Source organism: Pipistrellus hanaki (assembly GCF_964339955.1).
Source record: "Pipistrellus hanaki genome assembly, chromosome: 15".
NCBI classification, from domain to species: domain Eukaryota; kingdom Metazoa; phylum Chordata; class Mammalia; order Chiroptera; family Vespertilionidae; genus Pipistrellus; species Pipistrellus hanaki.
Window position 1 is genome coordinate 36,100,816 of NC_140517.1, and position 22,915 is coordinate 36,123,730.

A 22,915-nucleotide genomic window follows, 5' to 3' on the forward strand; every position below is an offset into this window, starting at 1 on the left:
AGCTTTTTCTTTTTGCACTCATTTCTAGGGGTAAAAAAGAAGGAATTGGGGTATCAAGGTGGGGGGAGGGGGATCACTTAAAATGACATAGGGGGTATCAGAGGGGGGAATCAAAATGGCACAGGAGAATCAGAGGGGGGATTACCATTTTATTAACCCCTTTTGGTCCTCCTGTGTCATTTTGCCCCCTCTGATCCTCCTGTGTCATTTTAAGTGATCCCCCTCCCCCCACCCCTGTGCCACTGAACACCTTCACCAGACATCTCCCCTACCCCTTTATCAGACATTTACCTCCTGTGGCCTGCCTGGGGACTGTCACTGGGCTTGCTGGGGCCTGGTTCTGGCTGGAGCAGGGTCTGCCACTGACTGAGAACCTTCAGTCATCATGAGGGCCGTCGTGAGCATCAGGTAGTGTCACCAGAGACAGACCAGCACTTACCACCTTCGCCACGTCCTGCCTGCTCTAATCCTCCTGTTCTACACGCATCTGTGAAAGTCTCCTTCTCTCTCCCGCCCTGTGCTCACTGCTCACTTCGCCCCCCCCCCCCCCCGCTCTGCCTCCACATAGCAGTAAAGTCAGGACTCCGCATAACGCCACTGGTTGCTAGACGCTAGTTGGGGCGGCCCTAGCGACCAGTTTATGGTAAATTAATTTTCATTCTAAGACAGAGCCTAGGTGAGGCCTTATTTTCAGGGAGGATGCCTTATATTTCACTCAGAAGGAAACCTGTAAGTAGGTCTTATTTTCGGAGGATGTTTTATTTTCGGGGAAACACGGTAAGTATCCTTCCCATTGTCTGATGGGTCGCTATGATGCACATGGACCACCAGAGGGCAGGAGCTATGGTGATGCACATTTGCCATTTACAGAGAAATGGCAGCATGGACCTGGCTGACAAAGTAACAGTTGGCTTTCCTCAAGTGGGACACAGGCCCTGGAACCACCCTGGAGCCATAGCCCACTAAATCGCAGCTGATGCTGCCAAAGACCCCATGGTGCAAAATGGAGCCCATAGCCCAACCCACCCTGGAAATGGTGCCTATGGATGCTGGGTAATGATGTCACATAGCAGTGCCTGGCTTCCTCTCCCTAGTGACTAGCCTGCTTACAGCTTCTTCAGCTCAAGAATATGACTTGCTTTATAACCAGGTGGAAACATTTTACACTTTAACCAAATGTCTATGAAGCATTTTTCCTGTGCCTCATCTCATTTGATCCTCACAGAAGCCCTAGAGTAGGTAGATAGGAGAGTTGGTGGAATCCTATATATTTTTTTTTTCATTAGCTGGAAAATGGAGATTTAGAAAGTTTAGAAACTTGACCCAACTGAAAAGAAGTAAGAAATGGTGGAACTTGGAAATTACTTCAGGTTTTGTCACTGCACAGAATATAGTCAAACACTGCTGCAGTTAAATATTTCACCCTTTGTTCTCCCTGTGTGATCTACAATAATAATGTGCTTCATGTTGATATTTACTGCTGTATTATTGACAGTTTGCTGAAAGAAAAGTTGGGATGCTTCACTGGGCTGGAAAAAGTTTAGCTAAATAAAAAAACAGGTCTAATTAAGCAAGTTTATATCTATGTACTAGAGGCCCAGGGCATGAATTTGTGCATGGGTTGGGTCCCTTGGCCTGTCCAGCATTTGGGGCCAATTGGGGCATCTCACCCAGTCCCAATTGGCCTGGCCAGCTAGTGGGGAGAGGAAGGGGCTATGGGAAGTTGGCTGGCTGGCTGGCCAGGGGGAAGGGCCGCGGGAGGGTGGCTGGCTGCAGGAGGTTGGCTGTGGGAGTCCACTGACCACCGGGGGAAGCTCTTGTGTTGAGTGTCAGCCCCGTTGTGGTTAATATGTGTCATAGTGTCCGGTCCACTGGTCATTCCAGTTGTTCGGTCATAATGGTTGCTCAGGCGTTTATACTGTATATCCTACTAGAGACCAGGTGCATAAAATTTGTGCACTCAGGGAGAAGGGTCTCTCAGCCTGCCTGCACCCTCTTGCAGTCTGGGAGCCCTTGGGGGATGTCTGACTGATGGCTTAGGGCCCAGGGGTCCTCAAACTTTTTAAAGTGGTGGCCAGATCACGGTCCCTCAGAGAGCTGGAGGGCTGGACTGTATGAACTACTAATTCCTACTGTAACACCTTGGTTGCGCTCACTGGCCAAAAAACCTGGCGGGCAGGATCAGACTCCCCTGGGTGCTGCATGTGGCCCGCGGGCCGTAGTTTGAAGACCCCTGGCTTAGGCCCTTTCTCCATGGGAAGTGGGCCTAAGCCAGCAGACGGACAACCTTAGGGCTGCCGTGGAGGTAGGAAAGGCTTACATCACCGCTGCTGTGATTCCCGCCATGAGCCTGCCTTCTGATTGATAGGTGCTCCCCCTGTCGGAGCACACTGACCACCAGGAGGCATCTCTTGCATTGAGCATTATAGTGATAAGCAGGCCATGGCTGCACCCTTATCGGGGACCCAGGTGATCAGTGTGTGTCATAGCGACTGGTCATTCTGCTGTTCGGTCAATTTGCATATTAGCCTATTATTATATACTAGAGGCCTGGTGCATGTAATTTGTGCACGGGGGTGGAGGGAGTCCCTCAGCCCAGCCTGCACCCTCTCCAATCTGGGACCCCTCGGGGGATGTCTGGCTAAACTGGCAGCTGGACATCCCTCCGCACAATCCGGGACATCTGGCTCCTAACTGCTTGCCTGCTTGATTGCCCCTAAACGCTTCTGCCTGCCAGCCTGATAGTCCCCTAACTGCTCCCCTGCTGGCCTAATTGATGTCTAACTGCTCCCTTCCTGGCCCGATTGGCCCCCCCTCCCCTGCCAGCCCGATCGCCCACAATTGCCCTCCCCTGCCACGACCCGCCTCCTCCTCCAGAACCCACCTCCTCCACGTGAGGTGATGGAGACTATGGGACTCGCCTCCTCCATGTTGCGTGGAGCCGTGGGACCCTCAGGCATCACCAAGTGGAGCTGCCGCAGGGTTCCACCTCCACTGTGAATGTGGCCATCTTGTGATGGTCATCTTGTGATGATGTTGTGTATGAGGGCCATGTAAGCTTTTATTAATATAGAGGATATAATAAAAACATAGTATTCAAATTGTTCCCTTGACCGGGAGTTGTCTAGTTCGACCAGGGGGTGGGGCTGGCCAAGGGAAGGGAGTGAAGCCCTGATGGTGGCAGGTAGCCAGGGGAAGAGAGAGAGTACTGGCCAGCAACTGCTAGGGACCCTTCCAGTGCATGAATTTGTGCACCGGGCCTCTAGTATAGATATAAAGCTCTCGCTGGTGCCAATTGCATGTGTGTGTTTCCATCTGTCATTGTCGATCATAAATTTGGTTGACATTTCTATTATAGAGAAAGGGAGAATAGTGACATTAAATTTTTCTAATTAGTTTTCTTTCAATGTGCACGAATTTGCAGTGGGCCTCTAGTTGTATATAAAACAAAATGACAATAGTCTAACCAAGACAGAAATTTATTTCTCTCTCACACACACATGACCCCAGTGATAAGCAGGCCATGGCTGCACTCTTATCAGAGATCCAGGTTCCTTCTCCCTTTTTGCTCCACCTTGGATGCTCCTGTTCCAGCCATTACATCCCAGTAAACAGGAAAGAAGGGGTGAGTATGGATACCCTGTCTTTTTAAAAAGACTTAATGGAAGTTGCACACAAGAATTCTGCTTATAGGTTCTTGCCCAGAAGTTAATCACAGTATCATATATAGTTGCAAGGGAATTTATGAAATGTCTTTATTTCACATGGCCTTCTTATTCTTAGCTAAAAATCATATTTTATTACTGTTAAAGGGGAAGTCTAAATGCTGGATTAGGTAGCCAGCAACTTTACCAGTTCTGAAGTGTTACCTAAAAATGATTCTTAGAGAAGTTCCCAGACACCAGGATGATACCTCTAGATCAAACATGTCAAACTCGTGGCCTGTGGGCCGTATGTGGCCCACAACGAATATTTTTGTGGCCCAGCCAATATAATGGAATGTAAGAATTGTTTTAATAAAAATTTTGTAACTTAATTTTTACAATTTTCTGTTATACATAATTATTAATAACTAGAGCCCCGGAGCATGAAATTCGTGCACAGAGAGGGTGGTGATGTTCCTCAGCCCAGCCTACATACTCTCTCCAATCTGGGATCTCTCTCACAATTCAAGACTGCTGGTTCCCAACTGTTCGCCTGCCTTCCTTCCTCCTTCCTGATTGCCCCTTACCACTTCTGCCTGCCAGCCTGATCACCCCCTAATCACTCCCATGCCAGCTTGATTGATGTCTAACTGCTCCCCTGCAAGCCTGTTTGACCCAAACTTCCCTTCTCTGCCAGCCTGGCTACCCCTAACTGCCCTCCCCTACAGGGTTGATCGCCTCCAACTGCCCTCCCTTGCAGACCTGGTCCCTTTCAACTGCCCTCCCTTGCAGGCCTGGTGCCTCCCAACTGCCCTCCCCTGCTGGCCATCTTGTGGTGGCCATCTTGTGTCCACATGGAGGCAGGATCTTTGACCACATAGAGGCAGCTATCTTGATCTTGTGTGATGGAGTAATGGTCAATCTGCATATTACTCTTATTAGATAGAATAGAGGCCTGGTGCACAGGTGAAGGCAGGCTGGTTTTCCCTGAAGGGTGTCCCAGATCAGGGTGGGGGTTCCCTTGGGGCATGGGGCGGCCTGAGGGAGGAGCCTCTGGTGGTTTGCAGGCCAGCCACGTCCTCTGGCGACCCAAGCCAAGGCCCTGGTATCTGGAATTTATTTACCTTCTACAATTGAAACTTTGTAGCCTGGAGCAGAGCCAAGCCTACTGTTCTATCTGAGGCTGTCTCCATTTCTATAATTGAAACTTCGTATGCTTGAGTGGAGGCCTGGGCCGGCCAGGGTGTGTGGAAAGCTTGGCTTCCTCTGTTGCCAGGGAAACCCAAGACTCCCTCTGGTAGCCATCTTGGTTGGATTTATTTGCATACTTGCTCTGATTGGCTCATGGGCATGGCTGGTGAGTGTAGCAGAGTGATGGTTAATTTGCATATTACTTTTTTATTATGTAGGATGAACTACAACATTCACAAATGACTGATTACTATAATTGTGTTGAATTCATTTTCCTTAAGTGCCTTATGCACAGGTGCACCATTTCCACTAATACCAGCAGCATATATTTTAGCAGCTGATTGACACATCATTAGTCGTTTTTTTTTTGTGTGTGTGTGTGTGTGTTTTTGGTTATTGTTTTGTTTTTTTTAAATATATTTTATTGATTTTGTACAGAGAGGAAGGGAGAGAGATAGAGAGCCAGAAACTTGATGAGAGAGAGTCATCGATCAGCTGCCTCTTGCACACCCCCTACTGGGGATATGCCCACAACCAAGGCACATGCCCTTGACCAGAATCAATCCCGGGACCTTTCAGTCCCAAGCCAACGCTCTATCTAAACCGGTTTCGGCTGTTGTTGTTTTTTACTGTCAAACTTTAAAAATAAACTTTGGAATATTTATTAATTAATTAATTAATTTATTCAATTTAATCTTTATTGTTCAGATTATTACAATTGTTCTTCTTTTCCCCCCTATAACTCCCCTCCATCTGGTTCTCATCCCACCCTCTGTCCTTACACCCCCCCCCCAAATGTCCTCATCCATAGGTGTGCCATTTTTGTCCAGTCTCTTCTGCACCCCCTATACCCCCTTTCCCCCGAGAATTGTCAGTCCACTCCCTTTCTATGCCCCTGATTCTATTATATTCACCAGTTTATTCTGTTCATCACATTTTTTTATTCACTTAATTTTTAGATTCATTTATTGATAGATTTATATTTGTTCATAATTTTTAAAAATAAATCTTTATTGTTCAGAAATGTTCCCCTTTCTCTCCCCCCCCAATTGCTCTCCTCCACCAGGTTCCCACCTCACTCTCTGCCTTATCCCCACCCCCCATTGTCCTCATCCATAGGTGCACAGTTTATGTTCAGTATCTTCCCTCACTCCCCACTCCCCTTTTCCCCGAGAATCGTCAGTCCACTCCCCTTCCGCACCTCTGATTCTGTTATATTCAACAGTTAATATTGTTCATCAGATTTTTTTAATTCCCTTGGTTTTTAGTTTCACTTGTTGATAGTTATGTAATTGTTGATCATAATTTTTATCTTTATCTTCTTCCTCTTTCTAAAGAACCCCCTTCAGCAACTCATATAATTCTGGTTTGGCGGTGACGAACTCCTTTAGGTTTTTTTTTATTTGTGAAGCTCTTTATCTGGCCTTCGATTCTGAGTGATAGCTTTGCTGGGTAAAGTATTTTTGGCTTTAGGTTCTTGCTATTCATCACCTTGAATATTTCTTGCCATTCCTATCTGGCCTGCATCGTTTCTGTTGAGAAATCAGCTAACAACGGTATGGGTGCTCCTTTATAGGTAACTATCTGCTTTTCTCTTGCTGCTTTTACCGTGTTTCCCTGAAAATAAGACATCCTCCGAAAATGAGACCTACTTACAGGTTTCCTTCTGAGTGAAATATAAGTCATCCCCCGAAAATAAGCCCCCTCTCCCCCTAGGCTGGGGGTGTCGAACTCAATCAGAGAAGGGGCCAAAATCTAAAATCCAGCCTAAATTGCGGGCCGAATGGTTTACTGAACAGTCATAAACTGACAATGTCATAAACTGACAGCGGAGTGCAGTGATGACAGCGCGGTGCGGGCCACATTGCAAGGCCTGGCGGGCTGGATTTGGCCCGCGGGCCTTGTGTTTGACATATGTGCCCTAGGCTAAACATGAGAGATTTGGTCCACTGGTTCTGAAAGAAATGGAGTCACATGAAATTCACCAGGAAATTCAGGAATTGGATTGTTATGATGATGTTCCAGAAGATGGTGACATGATTGTCATTGAATAAATGAGTAAATTCTTGATACTGTAGGATTCACAGTTTGTCTGGTTTGTGTTGACAACTACTGTACTACCGTATTGTATACAGGTAATAAATTTCCTTTATTTTCATTTAACAATAAATGTGTACCATATTCTTCTTCATGGAAAAATAAGACATCCCCTGAAAATAAGACCTAGCGCATCTTTGGGAGCAAAAATAACATAAGACACTGTCTTATTTTTGGGGAAACAGGGTAATTGTCTCTGTCTTTTGCTCTTGGCATTTTAATTATGATGTGTCTTGATGTGTTCCTCTTTGGATTCCTTTTGTTTGGGGTTCTGTGTGCTTCCTGGACTTTTAAGTCTATTTCTTTCACCAGGTGGGGGAAGTTTTCTGTCACTATTTCTTCAAATAGGTTTTCAGTATCTTGCACTCTCTCTTCTTCTGGGACCCCTATAATTCTGATATTGGTTCGTTTGAAATTGTCCCAGAGGTTTCTTACACTATCTTCAACTTTCTGTATTCTCTTATCTTCTTGCTTCTGTGGAGGAGTATCCTCTGGCTCTTTGTGTTCCAAATCTTTGACCTGTTTCTTGCGATCTTCCATTCTGTTTTTAGGACTCAGTATAATTTTTTTTTTTTTATTTCAGACAATGTATTCTTTATTTTTAGTTGATCCCTTTTCACATCCTCATAGATCTCATTTATTTTATCGGCCTTTTCTAGGAAATTCTTGAAAAACCTTATAACCGTAGTTTTGAACTCTATATCCAGTTGCTTCTTGTCCTCCATTTCTTTTGTTTGCGATCTGTTTTCTTGTCTCGGCATTTTCACAGCTTCCCTGAGTTGGTAGGGTGGCTTTGTGTGCTAAGGTGTCCTATATGGTTCAGTGGGTCAGCCTCCCAGTTACCAGACGTGGACAGTCTTGGTGTAGCCCTTTGTGGGCTGTGTGTGCACTCTTGTTGTTAAGCCTTGCTTGTTGTTGGTGTCACTGGGAAGTGTTGATCTCCAAGCCAATTGGCTATGATGATCAGAAGTGTCTCAGCTAGGAGGGTTTCTGTATTCCGCTTGGATAGGGTGGAGTATCAGGGTGGCACAGACAAGCCTTGGTGAATCCTGCAAGATTGGTTGCAGGCGTGCGTACTTCTTTGGTATAGGCGCAGACCAGCTTTGGATTCCTGTCTGTCCCTCCCTAGGAGAGTCCTATTCGCGGCGAACGAGAAAGCTAGCCACTGGGAGGGGCTTCTGTGCTCCGCTTGGATGGGGCGGAGTCTCAGGGTGGTGCAGACAAGCTTTGGTTAGCCCCTCCCTACGAGGGTCTGGTTTCTGAGTCCCACAGTAATGGCCGCTGGCTTCACACACCTCCAAGAGATCTCTGCCCATTTCCTGACAATCTGGCCTCTTCCTGACTGGGGCTGTCTAACAGAGCAATAGGGTGGTTCTGTTTTCCTCCTGAACAGGAAAGCTAGCTGCTGCGCATTAGCTGTCCACCTTCTCTGAGCACAGGAAGTAAGCCAGTAATGAACTCGGCCCACCCTCTCTGTGCTCCGCAAGCAAGCCAGCAGCGAAGTCTGGCAGCCGCCTTTTTGCGCACACAGTTCACCGCACCTTCACAGTTCCTGAAGTTCAGCGTGCCTTCTCTCTCCTTCCCAGATGGTAGAGTCTCCTTTCAGCCAGCCATCCAGCGCTTCAGGGCGATGTTTCCCCTGTTTTCCAGTTCTAAATTCAAATTTGTTGTGGTAGGCTGCATTCGGGTGTCTACCCTATGCTGCCATCTTGGTTTCTCTCCTATTGTTAATAATTTTTATCTCCTCTTCCTCCTCCTCCTCCTCCTCCTCCTCCTCCTCCTCCTCCTCCTCCTCCTCTTCCTCCTCTTTCTCTTTCAGCATTTCATATAATACTGGTTTGGTGGTGATGAACTTTAGTTTTTTCTCATCTGTGAAGCTCTTTATCTGCCCTTTAATTCTGAATGATAGCTTTTTTGAGTAATCTTGGTTGTAGGTTCTTGCTATTCATCACTTTGAATATATGGAATCTATTCAGTACCTCTGCCTTCCGAAGTTCCCCAGAGTCTCAGCGTGCTTTTATCTTTCCTGACAGTCTAATTTCACCCCGTATGAGTCTGGGTTCCCAGAGTCTCGCCTGGAACTGGAGTTCAGTGTAGTCAGGAGCTTTCGTCTCCTTCTCGCTTGAGAAAGCTAGCCGCACATTCAGTTGCCAGTCCTCTCCGCGCGTGCGTCTCAGTACCTCTGCCTCCTGCAGCTCCCCTGAGTCTCAGTGTGTTTTTCTCTTTCCTTCTATTTGTAGAATTTCCATTCAGCCAGCCTTCCTGTGGTTCTGAACGATGTCCATTTTGTCTTTTAGTTGTAGTTTTGAAATTGGTGTATGAGGCAGCAGTTAGATGTTTACCTATGCTGCCATCTTGGTTTCTCCACGTGTCATTAGTCTTGTACAAACTTGTTTGGTGTGTGCAACAGGAAGAATTTAACTCTTGGAAAACAAGCAAAGTAGGTTTATTTGTGTTACGCTTATTAATTTGTGCAGTTATTCAGTGACTGTTAAGTTAATATTCAAGAAAAAATATTAATTTTTATTAAAATGTTCTATTTTATGTTAATGATTATTCATTTATTTCAGCCCTTTGTATTCAGCATGTCTCTATCGAAATATACCTATGTTTCTATGAAAATTGAAGCTTTTATTTTTTATTTTATTTTATTTCTTAAAATATACTGTATTGATTTTTTTTACAGAGAGAAAGGGAGAGGGATAGAGAGTTAGAAACATCAATGAGAGAGGGATAGAGAGTTAGAAACATTAATCAGCTGTCTCCTGCACACTCCCTACTGGGGATGTGCCTGTAACCAAGGTACATGCCCTTGACTGGAATCGAATCTGGGACCTTTCAGTCTGCAGGCCAACGCTCTATCCACTGAGCCAAACTGGCTTCAGCGAAGCTTTTATTTTTTTTTTGTGTGGCCCCCATAAACCTAAAGCTTATTTATTTGGCTTGTGCTATCCTTTGAATTTGACATGCTTGCTCTAGATGATGCCCATTTTGAGTCTTTGATGTATTATACAAATATTTATTGAGCACCTGTTTTGTACAGGCACTATTCTGGGAGTTTGGAAGATAGTAATGAGCAAAACAAGTGAAAAGAAATTATAAACAAGGAGTGTATAATGAGTCAGAAAGAGATAGCAGGTGTGGGCAAAAAATAAAGGAGGATGCATGGAGTGAGAGTTCATAAGCACATGGTACTATTTTAGACAGGGTGGTCAAGGAAGGCCTCTTTTGTGAGATAACATTGGAGTAGAAGTGAGGGAAGGGAGTGAAGTATCTGGGGGAAGAGCATTTGGGGCAAAACTTGATGGTCTTCAGAGTGGTCTGCACGGGTTCAGAGCGGTGAGTGAAGGAGAAGGTTGTGGGAAATGAGAGCAGAGAGATGACAGGCAGATCGTGTGGGGCCTTGTGTGCTTTACCCAGAGTGACATGGAGCCATGGGAAGATGTGATCTGATCATTAGCTGTCTTCTCAGAGTCAACCTGTGTCTCTTTTTTTTTTTTTTTTTTTGACACTGTAGTTTTTATTTTATTTTTAAAATCTTTATTGTTGAAAGTATTAGATAAGTACATATGTCTCTCCCTTTTTTCCCCATTGACCCTTCTAGCTCACCCCTGCTCAGGCCTTCACCACCCTATTGTCTGTACCCTTAGGTTATGCATATATGCTTATAAGTTTACCCTGTGTCTTTAAAGCATCCAGACATTTTTTGAAAAATTAAGTAGCTTCAACTCTCATTAACTCACTAGAAGCCCAAGGCACAAAGATTTGTGCAAGAATTGGCCTTCCTTCCCCTGACTGCTGGCACTGTCTTTGCTCTGGCCAGAGCTGCCTTTCCGCCTTCCCACGCTACCCAGAGGCCTGGAGTGGCTGGGGTGGTGCAGACCACCTCATCCCGTCCTCTCTCACACTAAACCGCCATCTTTGTTGGATTAATTTGCATACTCCTGATTGGCTGGTGGGCATCTCAAAGGTACAATTAGCATGTTACTCTTTTATTAGGCAGATGACCACTCTGATTTTATATACACATAGCCATCATCATGCACCCCCCGCTGGCTTATTTTCGAACTAAATAGTTCAGTGTATATCTATGCAAGATAAGGATTTTTTAAGGACATAAATGACAATATTATTATAATTAAAAGTAGTTGCTTGACATCATCTAGTATACAGTCAGCTTTATGAGAAATAATTTTTTGTCAGATTGGTAAAAAGTACAATATATTTTTTGTAGAATGTTAGCAATTAGTTTAGGTTTGCCATGAGATAAAAAAGAAAATTGCTGGCCTAGACCCATGATCTCATTTGGTGTTTGCAAAAATTGTGACATTGTAATTCTCTCCTCCTCTGTACTTATTAGCTGGAATATTCCTCTAGAGAGAAACCTACCTCATCTATTATTCAGTTATCCTGAAGGTGTACTGACTCTTTTGAACTTTTGTTTGCATTAGAAATTTGTATTGAACAATTAAGCTGGTGATTTCTAATTGGCTGATTTTTGCTGCCTTTGTTTTTATGTTCATTCATTCTATGCTTACTGTTCTCTGTTACTGCCCACACCCCATCTTGGACTTGGGAATAAATGGTGAATGAATCACCTGTGTGGGCACAGCTGCTTCAGGCCTTACCTTTGACCAGGTGGAGCCCTGTGTGTCTATTTGTCAGTCAGTGTAACCAGGGAGAGACGATCCTGTTATACTTCCTTTATTTCCCTACCTCTCTTTTTCTAATCATATATTTTCAACCTCTCAGCTCTGAAGAGTACTTGCTTGGTGCCAGGGGATTAAACCTTTATGCCTGGGGCAAGAGCACTGGCATTTTTTCTGATCTGAAACTTCATTCCTAGACAAAAGAACAAAAAGAGCTTTGCTGCACTGGAGAGACTAGTCCTAGTAGCCTGGTAGAGTGAGCTCTACCCCCAGCTACTGTTGTCTGAGTCATAAATTCTTTAGAGCACCAGCATGCTTGACATCATTTCCATGTCTTGGGATCAGATACTCATTATATTGTATAACCCCTAAGGGCTTTCTTTTCTTCTGGAGATGATGACACATTTATTCCCTAGGCGGCGGGGGTGCTGGGGTGGCATTTGATGTGGAATGGTGTAGATTCATTAGTTCATTCAATCATGGACTTGTTCGTTTGGCAGGTATTTATTGTTTAGTTGATAGATATTTATTGAGCATCACATGTATTCCAAATGCTGGGGTCAGAGCCTAAGAAGGTCCATTTTGGAGTTCATGTTCAGGTTGAAATATACAGGTGATAAGGTAGTAAATTAATAAGAGTTTCAGGGGGGTTGATAATGCTGTGGCATCATTAAAGCAGAATGGTGAGAGAGACACACCAGCTGGAAGGTGGATGGGGCTGTGGGAGTCTGGATAACTGGTGTTGGAAGAGAGCTTCGCTGGGGTAGTGACACATCAACTGACTGGAATGTCACAAAGGTGGCAGTTCTATGAAAGACCTAGGGGAAGAGTCTTCCTGGAGGAAGGAACAGCAAGTGCAGAGGTGCTGAGGCAGGAGAGTTTCCAGAGCAGCTGGAGCATTGTAGAAGGAGGTTAGAGGGTAGGCAGGGCTGAGCATCCGGTAGAGGGTTTGGGATTTATTCCGAGTGCCTTCTCTTTCATTCCTTCTGGCTATTGTAAGGAGCATAAATGGAAGAGGAGGGAGTGGATGGAAGTGGGGCAGTGAGGGATGCAGCCTGTACTGGAGTGAGGAGAGGGATGTGGTGCCAGACCTGAGTGGTGGCCAAGTCACTTGAGAGAAGTGTCTGGTCCAACAGCTTCCAAGAGATTGTTTCACAGTGGATGCTGGGTATGGTGAAAGATTTTCCAAAGCTTTCCAGCTTTGGTCTGCAGGTTTGGGTGGTAGAAATAACAATCCCAAGACTCTTTTAATATGAGCTGAGGGTCCTGCTCACACATGTCTAGTTTAATCCTCATTACAGTGGACCCTTATTCCCCATTTTAAAAATGGGGAAACGTAGGCCCAGAGAAGTGTAGCCTTAGGTCAGCTAGTTGGGGCTGGGATTGGAACCTGGGGAGCCTGGCCCACAGTTTGATCTTGTGCACTTTTCTCACTCCACCACAGCTGTTAATTCATGATGTTGACACAACCTGTGCCCAATAGAAGCAGAATGTCAGTGTCCTACATTTATGAAATCATTAGGGGATCAAGTTTTCATCGATGACTCTTCCACCATCCTCACCAACCTAGATACCAACTCACCTTTTATTATAGTATCACAGGTCAGAAAGTAGGGACTTTCTGGTAACACATACGTAACTTGACACTTGGGCCAGATAAGGTGTATATAGGCCCAGGACTTTGAGTGCCTGAACCTGCTTAACTGATTGGGCTGAAAGTCTTTTCACTATCAAATCCTTCTCATCGCCTCTTCTAGCGCTCCACATGTAAAGGGAGCTCACTCCCCATTGGGCATGTGTCCTATGTGATACTTCAGCCAGCCACATGGATTTTTACCTGGTATCCTCTAGGAGAGAGGTGTGACACCCCCTCCCTATTAGCTCGTGTGAAAGGTGGTATATTGAGTTTGGTACTACTTCAGCTTACCACTCACCCTTTGGTGGCACTGAGAGATGCTGATCATGTCCTGCTTCTATTTGCATTTGGGTCATGTGGCAAAATTTTATATTAATTGATTTTTTAAATTCTGTTTTAAAATATCTTTATTGATTCAAAACTTACAGAAAAGACACGGTGGTTATAAAACAGTTCAAACAACAGATGAATACATAAAGTAAAGCATGCAAGTTTCATGTTCCAACATAACCCTGGCACCTGCCATCCCCAAGACTCACTTGTCTGAGGGACATTAGTGTGCCCTTCCTTACCCTGTTTCCCCGAAAATAAGACAGTGTCTTATATTAATTTTTTCTCCCAAAGTTGCGCTAGGTCTTATTTTCAGGGAATGTCTTATCTTTCCATGCACTAGGTCTTATTTTCGGAGGATGTCTTATTTTCAGGGAAACACGGTATTGTGTGTGCAGTGGATTATGTTTGTTAAGAGCCTGGGCTTGGGAGGCCCCAGTGCTTAGGCTCAAATCCCGATTTTGTCATGTACTGACTTAGGCCCTTACTTAATACGCTATGTGCCTCAGTTTCCCCACCTGTAAAATGGTGGTGATGGTCCTAATCTCTAGGTGTGTAAGGATTTATTCTGTTAATGTATGTAAAAGTTAGGGTGGCATCTGGCATGTGATAAGCACTCCTGTGTTATTTTTATTGCTCACATATACGTACATGGTTGTTTGTTTTGCAGTTATACTCTACATATATTGTTCTATAGATAGCACTTTGCTTTAATAATCTATCTTATAGTGTTCCATCCTGTCAAGGCCTTGTTTTTATTTATTTATTTTATTTATTTATTTATTTTAAAAATATTTTTTTTATTTTTTTTATTTTTTTAAATATATTTTATTGATTTTTTAAGGCCTTGTTTTTAGACATACTGATTGTTTCCAACTTCCATTATTATAACTCTGAACACCTTACACACAAAAAAGCCTTTGTTTGCTTCTTAGATTTTTCTTAGGACTAAGTCCAGAAGGTATAGTTACTGAAACAAACTGTATAAATATTTTTAAAGACTTGTGATACTTACTGTTGACGTGTCTTCTGGGATCTGTTTATAAGCATATTAGAAACCTAGTGCACCAAATTTGTGCATTGCAGGGGGTATCCCTTAGCCCAGCCTACACCCTCTCCAATCTAGGACATCACTCTCACAATCTGGGACTTCTGGCTCCCAACCGCTTGCCTGTTTGCCTGCATGTCTGCATGCCTGCCTGATTGCCCCTAACTGCTTTGTCTGCCAGCCTGATCGACACCTAACTGCTCCCCTGCTGGCCCGGTCGTCCCTAATTGCCCTTTCCTGCAGGCCTGGTTGTCTCCAACTGCCCTCCCCTGGCGGCCTGGTTACCGCTAACTGCCCTCCCCTGCTAGCCTCGTTGTCTCGAATTGCCCTCCCCTGCAGGCCTGGTCATCCCCAATTTTCCTCCCCTGCAGGCCCTCTTCTGCAGGCCTGGTCTCCCCCAACTGTCCTCCCCTGTTTGCCTACTTGCCCCTAGCTGCCATTCCCTGCTGGTCTGGTTCCCCCTAACTGCCCTCCTCTGCTGGCCTGATTGCCCATAGCTGCCCATCTTGTGGTGGCCATCTTGTGACCACATGGGGGCAGCCATCTTTTGGAAGGCCTGATGATCAATTTGCATACCACCTGTTAATATAAAGGATTTATTTCCTTGTTAGTTTGTTTTTCTAGTGGGGTAGTTTTTTATGCGTTTATTTCTTGTTGTTTTACAGGGATTTACACATCTTTTATTTACCTATTGCAGATTTATATTTTTAGTTTGTTTTTTTTAAAATGATTTTAAACACCATACTAAGACTTTTTGTTTTGCTTTTGTGCTTTGGCTTTGCATTTAAGATGAGATAAATACTATATCTTCCTCCAAGTTATTTTATGGCTTCATTTTTTTACATCCAAATTCTGGAGTTTTTGGCATCTGGTGTCAGATAAAGATCTTAAAACCAACCCTCATCCACCTCTGCCAATAATTTAACCAAGTGTCCCAGTAGTATTGATTGAATAGTCTAATCCTTTCCCACTAACTTAAAAAGCTTCATATGAGCCAGGCCCCAGTATAAGTGTTTTATTTAATGTTTACCTTCCAGTTCCCGACCATAACTTAGGGAAGCAAGGTTGATAATACAGGCAGTCCTCGGGTTACGTCTGACTTGATGTATATCATGTTGTGGTTATGTTGCCATCTCCCATTTATTTATCTATAAAAAATAAAAGTTCTGTTATTTCAGTGTATGTATATATGTGTTTTATATTTTTTATTATTTACCACAAGTAAAGGTCAGGAATTGTTATCTTTCTTTTAAATTTTCTTTACTCTTTCACTTTGTTAATGTTGTGTATGTGCTCCATATGAATGATGTAGGTGATTATGTAGGTGGGTTCTGACTTAACAGTGAATATTGTGTTATGTCGGGCCATAGAAATGAATCTCTGATGTAACCCGAGGACCTACTGTTCCCATTCACAGTGAGGAAACTGAAGCCTAAAGAGGTGACCTTACTTGCTCACTGTCTCACAACTTTGATGAGGCAGAGTCTGGTTTGAAATATTGTAGATTTACTCAATAGCCAGTCTCCTTATCTATATATATCTTATATAATAAAAGGGCAATATGCAAATTGACCAAACGGTGGAATGACCAGTTGGTATGAGGCACACTCTCCACCAGGGGGCAGATGCTAAATGCAGGAGCTGCCCCCTGGTGGTCATTGTGCTCCCACAGGGGGAGCACCAGTCAGCCAGAAGCCCTGAGCCTGACTCATGGCTGATGAGCACAGTGGTGACAGGAATCTCTTCTGCCTCTGCGGCAGGCCTAAGGAGCAGTGAGCTGAGTGGTAAGGAGCCTGCTGCTAAGGAGTGAGTAAGCGGGAGGTAAGGAGCAAGGGATCCTGGATTGTGAGAAGGATGTCTACCTGCCTGCTTAACTGGCAGTCGGAATCTCCCGAGGGGTCCCGGACAGTGAGAAGGCACAGGCTGGGCTGAGGGACACCCTCCTCACTTGCGCTCAGTGCACAAATTTTGTGCACCAGGCCTCTAGGCCTATATATAAAAAGAGTAATATGTAAATTGACCATACATCTGCTACACCCGCAGGCCACACCCACAAGCCAATCAGGAGTGAATATGCAAATAAACCCAACCAAGATGGCTGAGGCCATGGAGAGCAGGAGGGAGGCTTGGGTTTGCCTGGCGATGGAGGAAGCCAAGCTTTCTGCCTGCCCTTGCTGGTCTAGGCCTCCACTTAAGGCTACAGAGTTTCAATTATAGAAGGTAAATAAATCCCAACAGAAATGGCTGTGGCCATGGAGCAAGCAGAAGGCTTGGCTCCGCTCCAGGCTACAAAGTTTGAATTGTAGAAGATAAATGAATTCCAGATACCAGGGCCTGCACTTGGGTTGCTGGGGGTCGTGGCCAGCCTGCAAACCACCACAGACCCCTTGCCCTGGCTGTCCCCCACCCCAAGGGAACCCCCATCCTGATCTGGGACACCCTTCAGGGCAAACCAGCTAGCCCCCACCCATGCACCAGGACTCTATCCTATCTAATAAAAGAGTAATATGTATATTGACCATTACTCCAACACATAAGATGGCTGCCCCCATGTGGTCAAAGATGGCTAGCAGGGGAGGGATAGTTGGGAGGGACCGGGCCTGCAAGGGAGGGAAGTTGGGGGCAATCGGGTCTGCAGGGAAGGGAAGTTGAGGGGAGGGGGGAAGGCCTGCAGGGGAGAGCAGTTGGGGGGACCAGGCCTACAGGGAAGGGCAGTTAGGGGTGAACAGGCCTGCAAGGGAGGGCAGTTAGGGGCAAATAGGCTGGCAGGAGAGCAGTTAGGCATCAATCAGGCTGGCAGGGGAGTGGTTAGGGGGTGATCAGGCTGGCAGGCAGAAGCAGTTAGGGGCAATCAGGAAGGCGGGCAGGTGAGCAGTTGCGAGCCAGTAGTCCTTAATTGTGAGAGGAATCCCAGATTGGAGAGGGTGCAGGCTCCCCCCCCCACCCCCCCATGCACAAATTTTGTGCACCGGGCCTGTAGGCATATAAATGCCTAATATGAAAGTATCCCCTTGGGAGTTCAACCAACCGGGAGTTCATTCACTCGCTATGACATGCGCTGACCACCAGGGGGCGGCACAGAATGAAGGAAGGTCCTGGCAGGCAGCTGGGAAAGAGAGTCCCAGCTGGCAAATGATAGGGACCCTACCTGTGCACAAATTTCTTGCACTGGGCCTCTAGTTTCGAACATTTTTAGCAGAATTTCCTGCTTTCTTGGCAAAACTTCCTTTTGTTGATTAGTAACAGTTATTTGAAGTGTTCTATGCCATAGTTGTATCTTTTAGTCTTATTCCCTGCCCTGTTGCCCTGGCCTGATTTAATCTGATGTTTTTTCAATAATGTGCTATATAAGGTTGTAGCCTAGGAACAATAGGCTCTACATACAGCCTAGGTGTGTTAGTAAGCTGTACCATGTAGGTATGTGTAAGTACGCTCTAATGCTCACACAACCACAAAATTGCCTAATGATGCATTTCTCAGAATGTATCCCTGTTATTATGTAGCATATGACTGTGAATGTTGGTCATTGTTTCTTTCTCTGTTTCAGTGTTTGCTTTTTCTCTGTTTCTGAGGGTAGGGACAAAGATTGCAGGAGATGTACAAATATCACTCAGGTATTTCCTGAACACCTATGACATGGCACAAAAGTAATAAAGCCACAGTAGGGCTCAGGATAGACACGGTTCCTTCTCTTGGAACTCATATTCTAGAGGGTAGGTGGACCATAAAGAAACATAAATAATATAATGTTAAGTAGTGAGTCGTGCTTTGAAGCATGCATATGAGCATAACCAATGGACATGGACAGTAGGGGGGGGGGTGAGGCACATGCTGGGGGATAGGTGTGTCTGGGGAGAGGTCAATGGGGGGGGGAGGAGACTCATGTAATATTTTAAACAATAAATAATTTTAATTAAAGAAGAAAAAAAGAAAATAGGGGAAAGGCTAGAGAATGATAGAGGCTATTATTTTAGCAGAGGTGATCAGAACAGACTTCTGAAGAGGTGACTTTTCTTCAAAACCTGAAAGATAAGGAGCCAGCATGGAAACATTTGGGAAAGGACATTCCAGACAGCCCAGCAAATGCAAAGGCCCTGAGGTAGGAGCTTGCAAGAATGTTTTAAGAAGTACAAGGAGGCCAATGTGGCCTGAGGGCTGTGAGGGAAAAGAAGGTGAGAGTAGCAGGAGATGAGATGGCATAATGAACCAGGTGGCAAGTTCTTAGCCTAAGTTCTTATAGTTGAAAATAACACAGACCTGTGTCAGATCCACATAAGCCTAAAAGAATTCTGAGATGCCTTCTAGAGCCTGGGACAAGTATTGTGTGCTGAAGTCATGATCAATAGACTTATTCTAGGCACTGGAGATATGGCAGTGAATTAGCCCTGCCCTAGAAAATGGAGTGACATAACAGTACAGTCACACATTGCTTAATTACAGATTCATTGTGTGAAATGCATCATCAGGCCATTTTGTTGTACTATGAGCATCATAGCATGCACTTACACACACCTAGATGGTACAGCCTAATACACACCTGAGCTGTATGGTATAGCCTATTGTGTCTAGGTTACAAGCCTGTATAACATGTTACTGTATTGAATACTCTAGGTCCATGGTCAGCAAACTGTGGCTCGCAAGCCACATGCGGCTCTTTGGCTCCTTGAGTGTGGCTCTTCCACAAAATTTGGCTCACAAGAGAAATTTCAATCATTGTACTGTTGATATTTGGCTCTGATGACTAATGAGTTTGCCAACCACTGCTCTAGGTAATTATAGCACAATTAGTGGCCCAGTGCATGGATTTGTGCTCATTGAAAGGAAATTAATTAGTAGAAATATTTTAATATGGCTATTTGCCCTTTCTCTATAATAGAAGTGTCATAGGTGAAAAAAATTAGTAAGATGCACATGAAAATAATATATAAATTGATTAATAAATAAACAATAACAAAATGATATAACAAAGACCTGATATGAAAACAAAAGCATGATATAAAAACAACAAAAAGTTGATAATAAAAACCACAAAAACATGATATAAAACAACATTGATACACACAATGACAGATAAATTGATTGAACTTATTCTAATATCTTCCTATATACCACATTAAGAGTAGAAATAGCTGAAACCGGTTTGGCTCGGTGGATAGAGTGTCAGCCTGCGGACTCAAGGGTCCAGGGTTCAATTCTGGTCAAGGGCATGTACCTTGGTTGCAGGCACATCCCCAGTGGGGGGTGTGCAGGAGGCAGCTAGTCGATGTTTCTCTCTCATTGATGTTTCTGGCTCTCTATCCCTCTCTCTTCCTCTCTGTAAAAAATCAATAAAATATATATATTTTTAAAAAGAGTAGAAACACTTTCAGAATGCTTGACTAATCTCCTTTGTGATGAAAGTATTTACAGTTTTACGGCACACTCTCTCTTCAAACTCGAGAGAAAGCAACATATAACTGACCATGTGTGAAAGCAGGTTCAGTTAGGAATATTCCTACTCTGTTTATGGTTTGTCCTTGTGATTTATTAATAGTCATCGCAAATGCTGGTATCATGGGAAACTGTCTTTAAATTAATTTAAATGGGAGGCCAGTGTCAGATGGGGACAAATCAGTTCTTGGGATCAGAACATCTCCTTCTGCAGTTCTTGTTAATACTTCAGCCTCGATTATGTTAGTTTGCAATCTTGTGATCAGAAATCTGGCACCATTACAAAGACCCCATTTACTATTAAGATTTCTCAATAGCATGATGATTGCACCTATTTGCCAAATAAATAGAATTTACATGTATCATTTAAAAGAGTATTCAGCTTAATATTTAAAAACCCTGGCTACCAAGTCAGGTCTATTTATAATATCTGTCCGTTTTGGGTTGCATATCATGGTTATGAATAAATCGGGCTTGTCTTACTTCATTACAATTGCCATAGCATCCTGATATCACTGCTGCATATTTCTGGGACTACCCTCCAAAGACAATGCAAGTATTATCATTTTACCAGTCGGCATATTGTCATTTCCAGATCTAGATGTGAGATAATTCATCAAACCACTATATTTTTCAACTCTCAGATTGGTTTACTTTAATGAAATTTATCCAATTGGTTTCCATTTTTGAATATGAATTGACAATATATGGTTGAGTTAATTTTCCTGCATTTAAAATAAGATTGAACATGTCCCGGATGTAGAGTTGAAATCCATAATACTGCATTTGTGTGACTTGCTTCCTTACATTTTGTCTAGTATTATTGTCGATTACACTGTTGTCTCTGAATCTTAATGCAATATCTGTTCTCTGGCCTTTTTCACTATGTGGAAAAAGAATAGGATATATCAGTGCATCTAATGTAGGAAACAGGATACTGATTTGTTTCATTTTAGTGGCATTCGGATTATTGGGATCTGGTTTACAATGAATGAACAAGTCTCTTTCAAAAGGAGGTTCTCCATCTTTATTTTTTAATATGACAGCAACTTCGGTTACATGGGGATAATAATATCTACCTGGGTCACTGTTATGATCATATTTAATTGCCATTGTTACTTCCATGGGAGCAATACCTTTTGCTGCTGCTTCACAATGAGCTTCCTTTTCTACTTCATGTAGCATCTTGTATGATTTTGTTAATTTATTTCATTCATGAGGTTGCTGATATTGATCATGAGTCTTTCTGAGCAAACTTGGTTTTCTGGCATTGCTAATCTTTTACTCATCGCTTTGGCTGTATTATATCTGAAATACAGACTTGAGCAAACTTCTGCAAAACACCATCCAAAGGATGTAAAGTTCCAGTCCAGTAATAAACTTGACAGTGTATTCTAAAACAGTATGGCACACATCCTGAAGGTGATGCAATATTTGCACCCATTGAAGTTAAAGAACTATTTATAGAATGAATATTTTCCATGAAATTTTTACTGTCAGAATTGTTTATTGTTAATTGTTTTAAATATGCCAGGTATTCTGGAAAATTTATATCATTTGGAAAAACTTTGCCTTTGCTACAGCATCAAGTAAATTTTCCATCAGATGGTTTTCATTGGAGAAATTTAGGATAGGCAAAATTCCACCACAATTGTGTTCGATAATTGCATCCTTATTTACCTGATTTTCACTATGAAGACAGTTCCTACCAGTATTGGTAGTACCTGTTGATGACTTACTTCAGACATATTCTGTCGACAGCATTGCTTTTCTTTCGGCTTTAGAGGTACATTGTGCCAATAGTTGTTCTTCAGACATACTGTGTCGATGATGTCACTTTTTTTCAGCTTCAGAGGTATGTTGTGCCAATAGTTGTCTTCAGACATAGTGTTCTGTTGACAATTTTGGCTTCAGAATGTCAACAAAAATGTGATGTCATTACCCAGCGCCCACAGCCACCGTTTGCAGACGGGGCTTGACTAGGCTGTGGGCGGCATTTTGTGCCATGGCAGCATCAGCTGCAATTTGGTGGGCTGTAGCTCTGGGGAGGTATTAGGGCCTGTGCTCCACTTGGGGGAAGCTGAGTGTTGCTTTGTCAGTGCCAGATCTGCAGTGCCTTTTCTCTGTGCGCGTCACGGCAGCTCCTGTGTTGAGCGTTTGCCTCTGGTGGTCAGTGTGTGTCATAGCAACCAGTTGGATAGTGGGAAGGACATGTAGCATACCGTGTTTCCCCAAAAATAAGACATCCTTCGAAAATAAGACCTAGCGCATGGAAAGATAAGATATCTCCTGAAAATAAGACATGGCGAAACTTCGGGAGAAAAATTAATATAAGACACTGTCTTATTTTCAGGGAAACAGGGTACTAGGCTTTTATATATATAGACTAGAGGCCTAATGCACAAAATTTGTGCAAGGGACTTGGTCCTTGCAGCAGTGGCGGCTTACCTTGGCCCTCGCAGCCCCAGCTTCGTCAGGAAGGTCATTTGGCTGCCTGGTCTAATTAGCATATTATGCCTTTATTATTATATACTAGAGGTCCAGTCCACAAATTTGTGCATGGGTGGGGTCTAGCTGGCCTGGCCCCAATTGGTGGATTGGGGCAGGGCAGGAGGAGGAAACGGTGGGAGGTTGGCCAGTTGGCCCACCTCAATTGGGACCGAATCAGGGCCAGGCCAACTGCGGGGAGAGACTGCAGGCAATTGGCTGGCGGGCTCTGCTCCTTATTGGTATGGTGGGGGCCCATCAGGGGTAGGGCTGGCTAAGGGAAGTGGCTGCAGGAGTTTGGCCACTGGCCCCCCCGACCAGGGTGGGAGAGGCTGATCAGGGACAGGGCTGGCTGAAATGAGGGGCCATGGGAGATTGGTCAGCTGGCCCCATCCCCCAATTG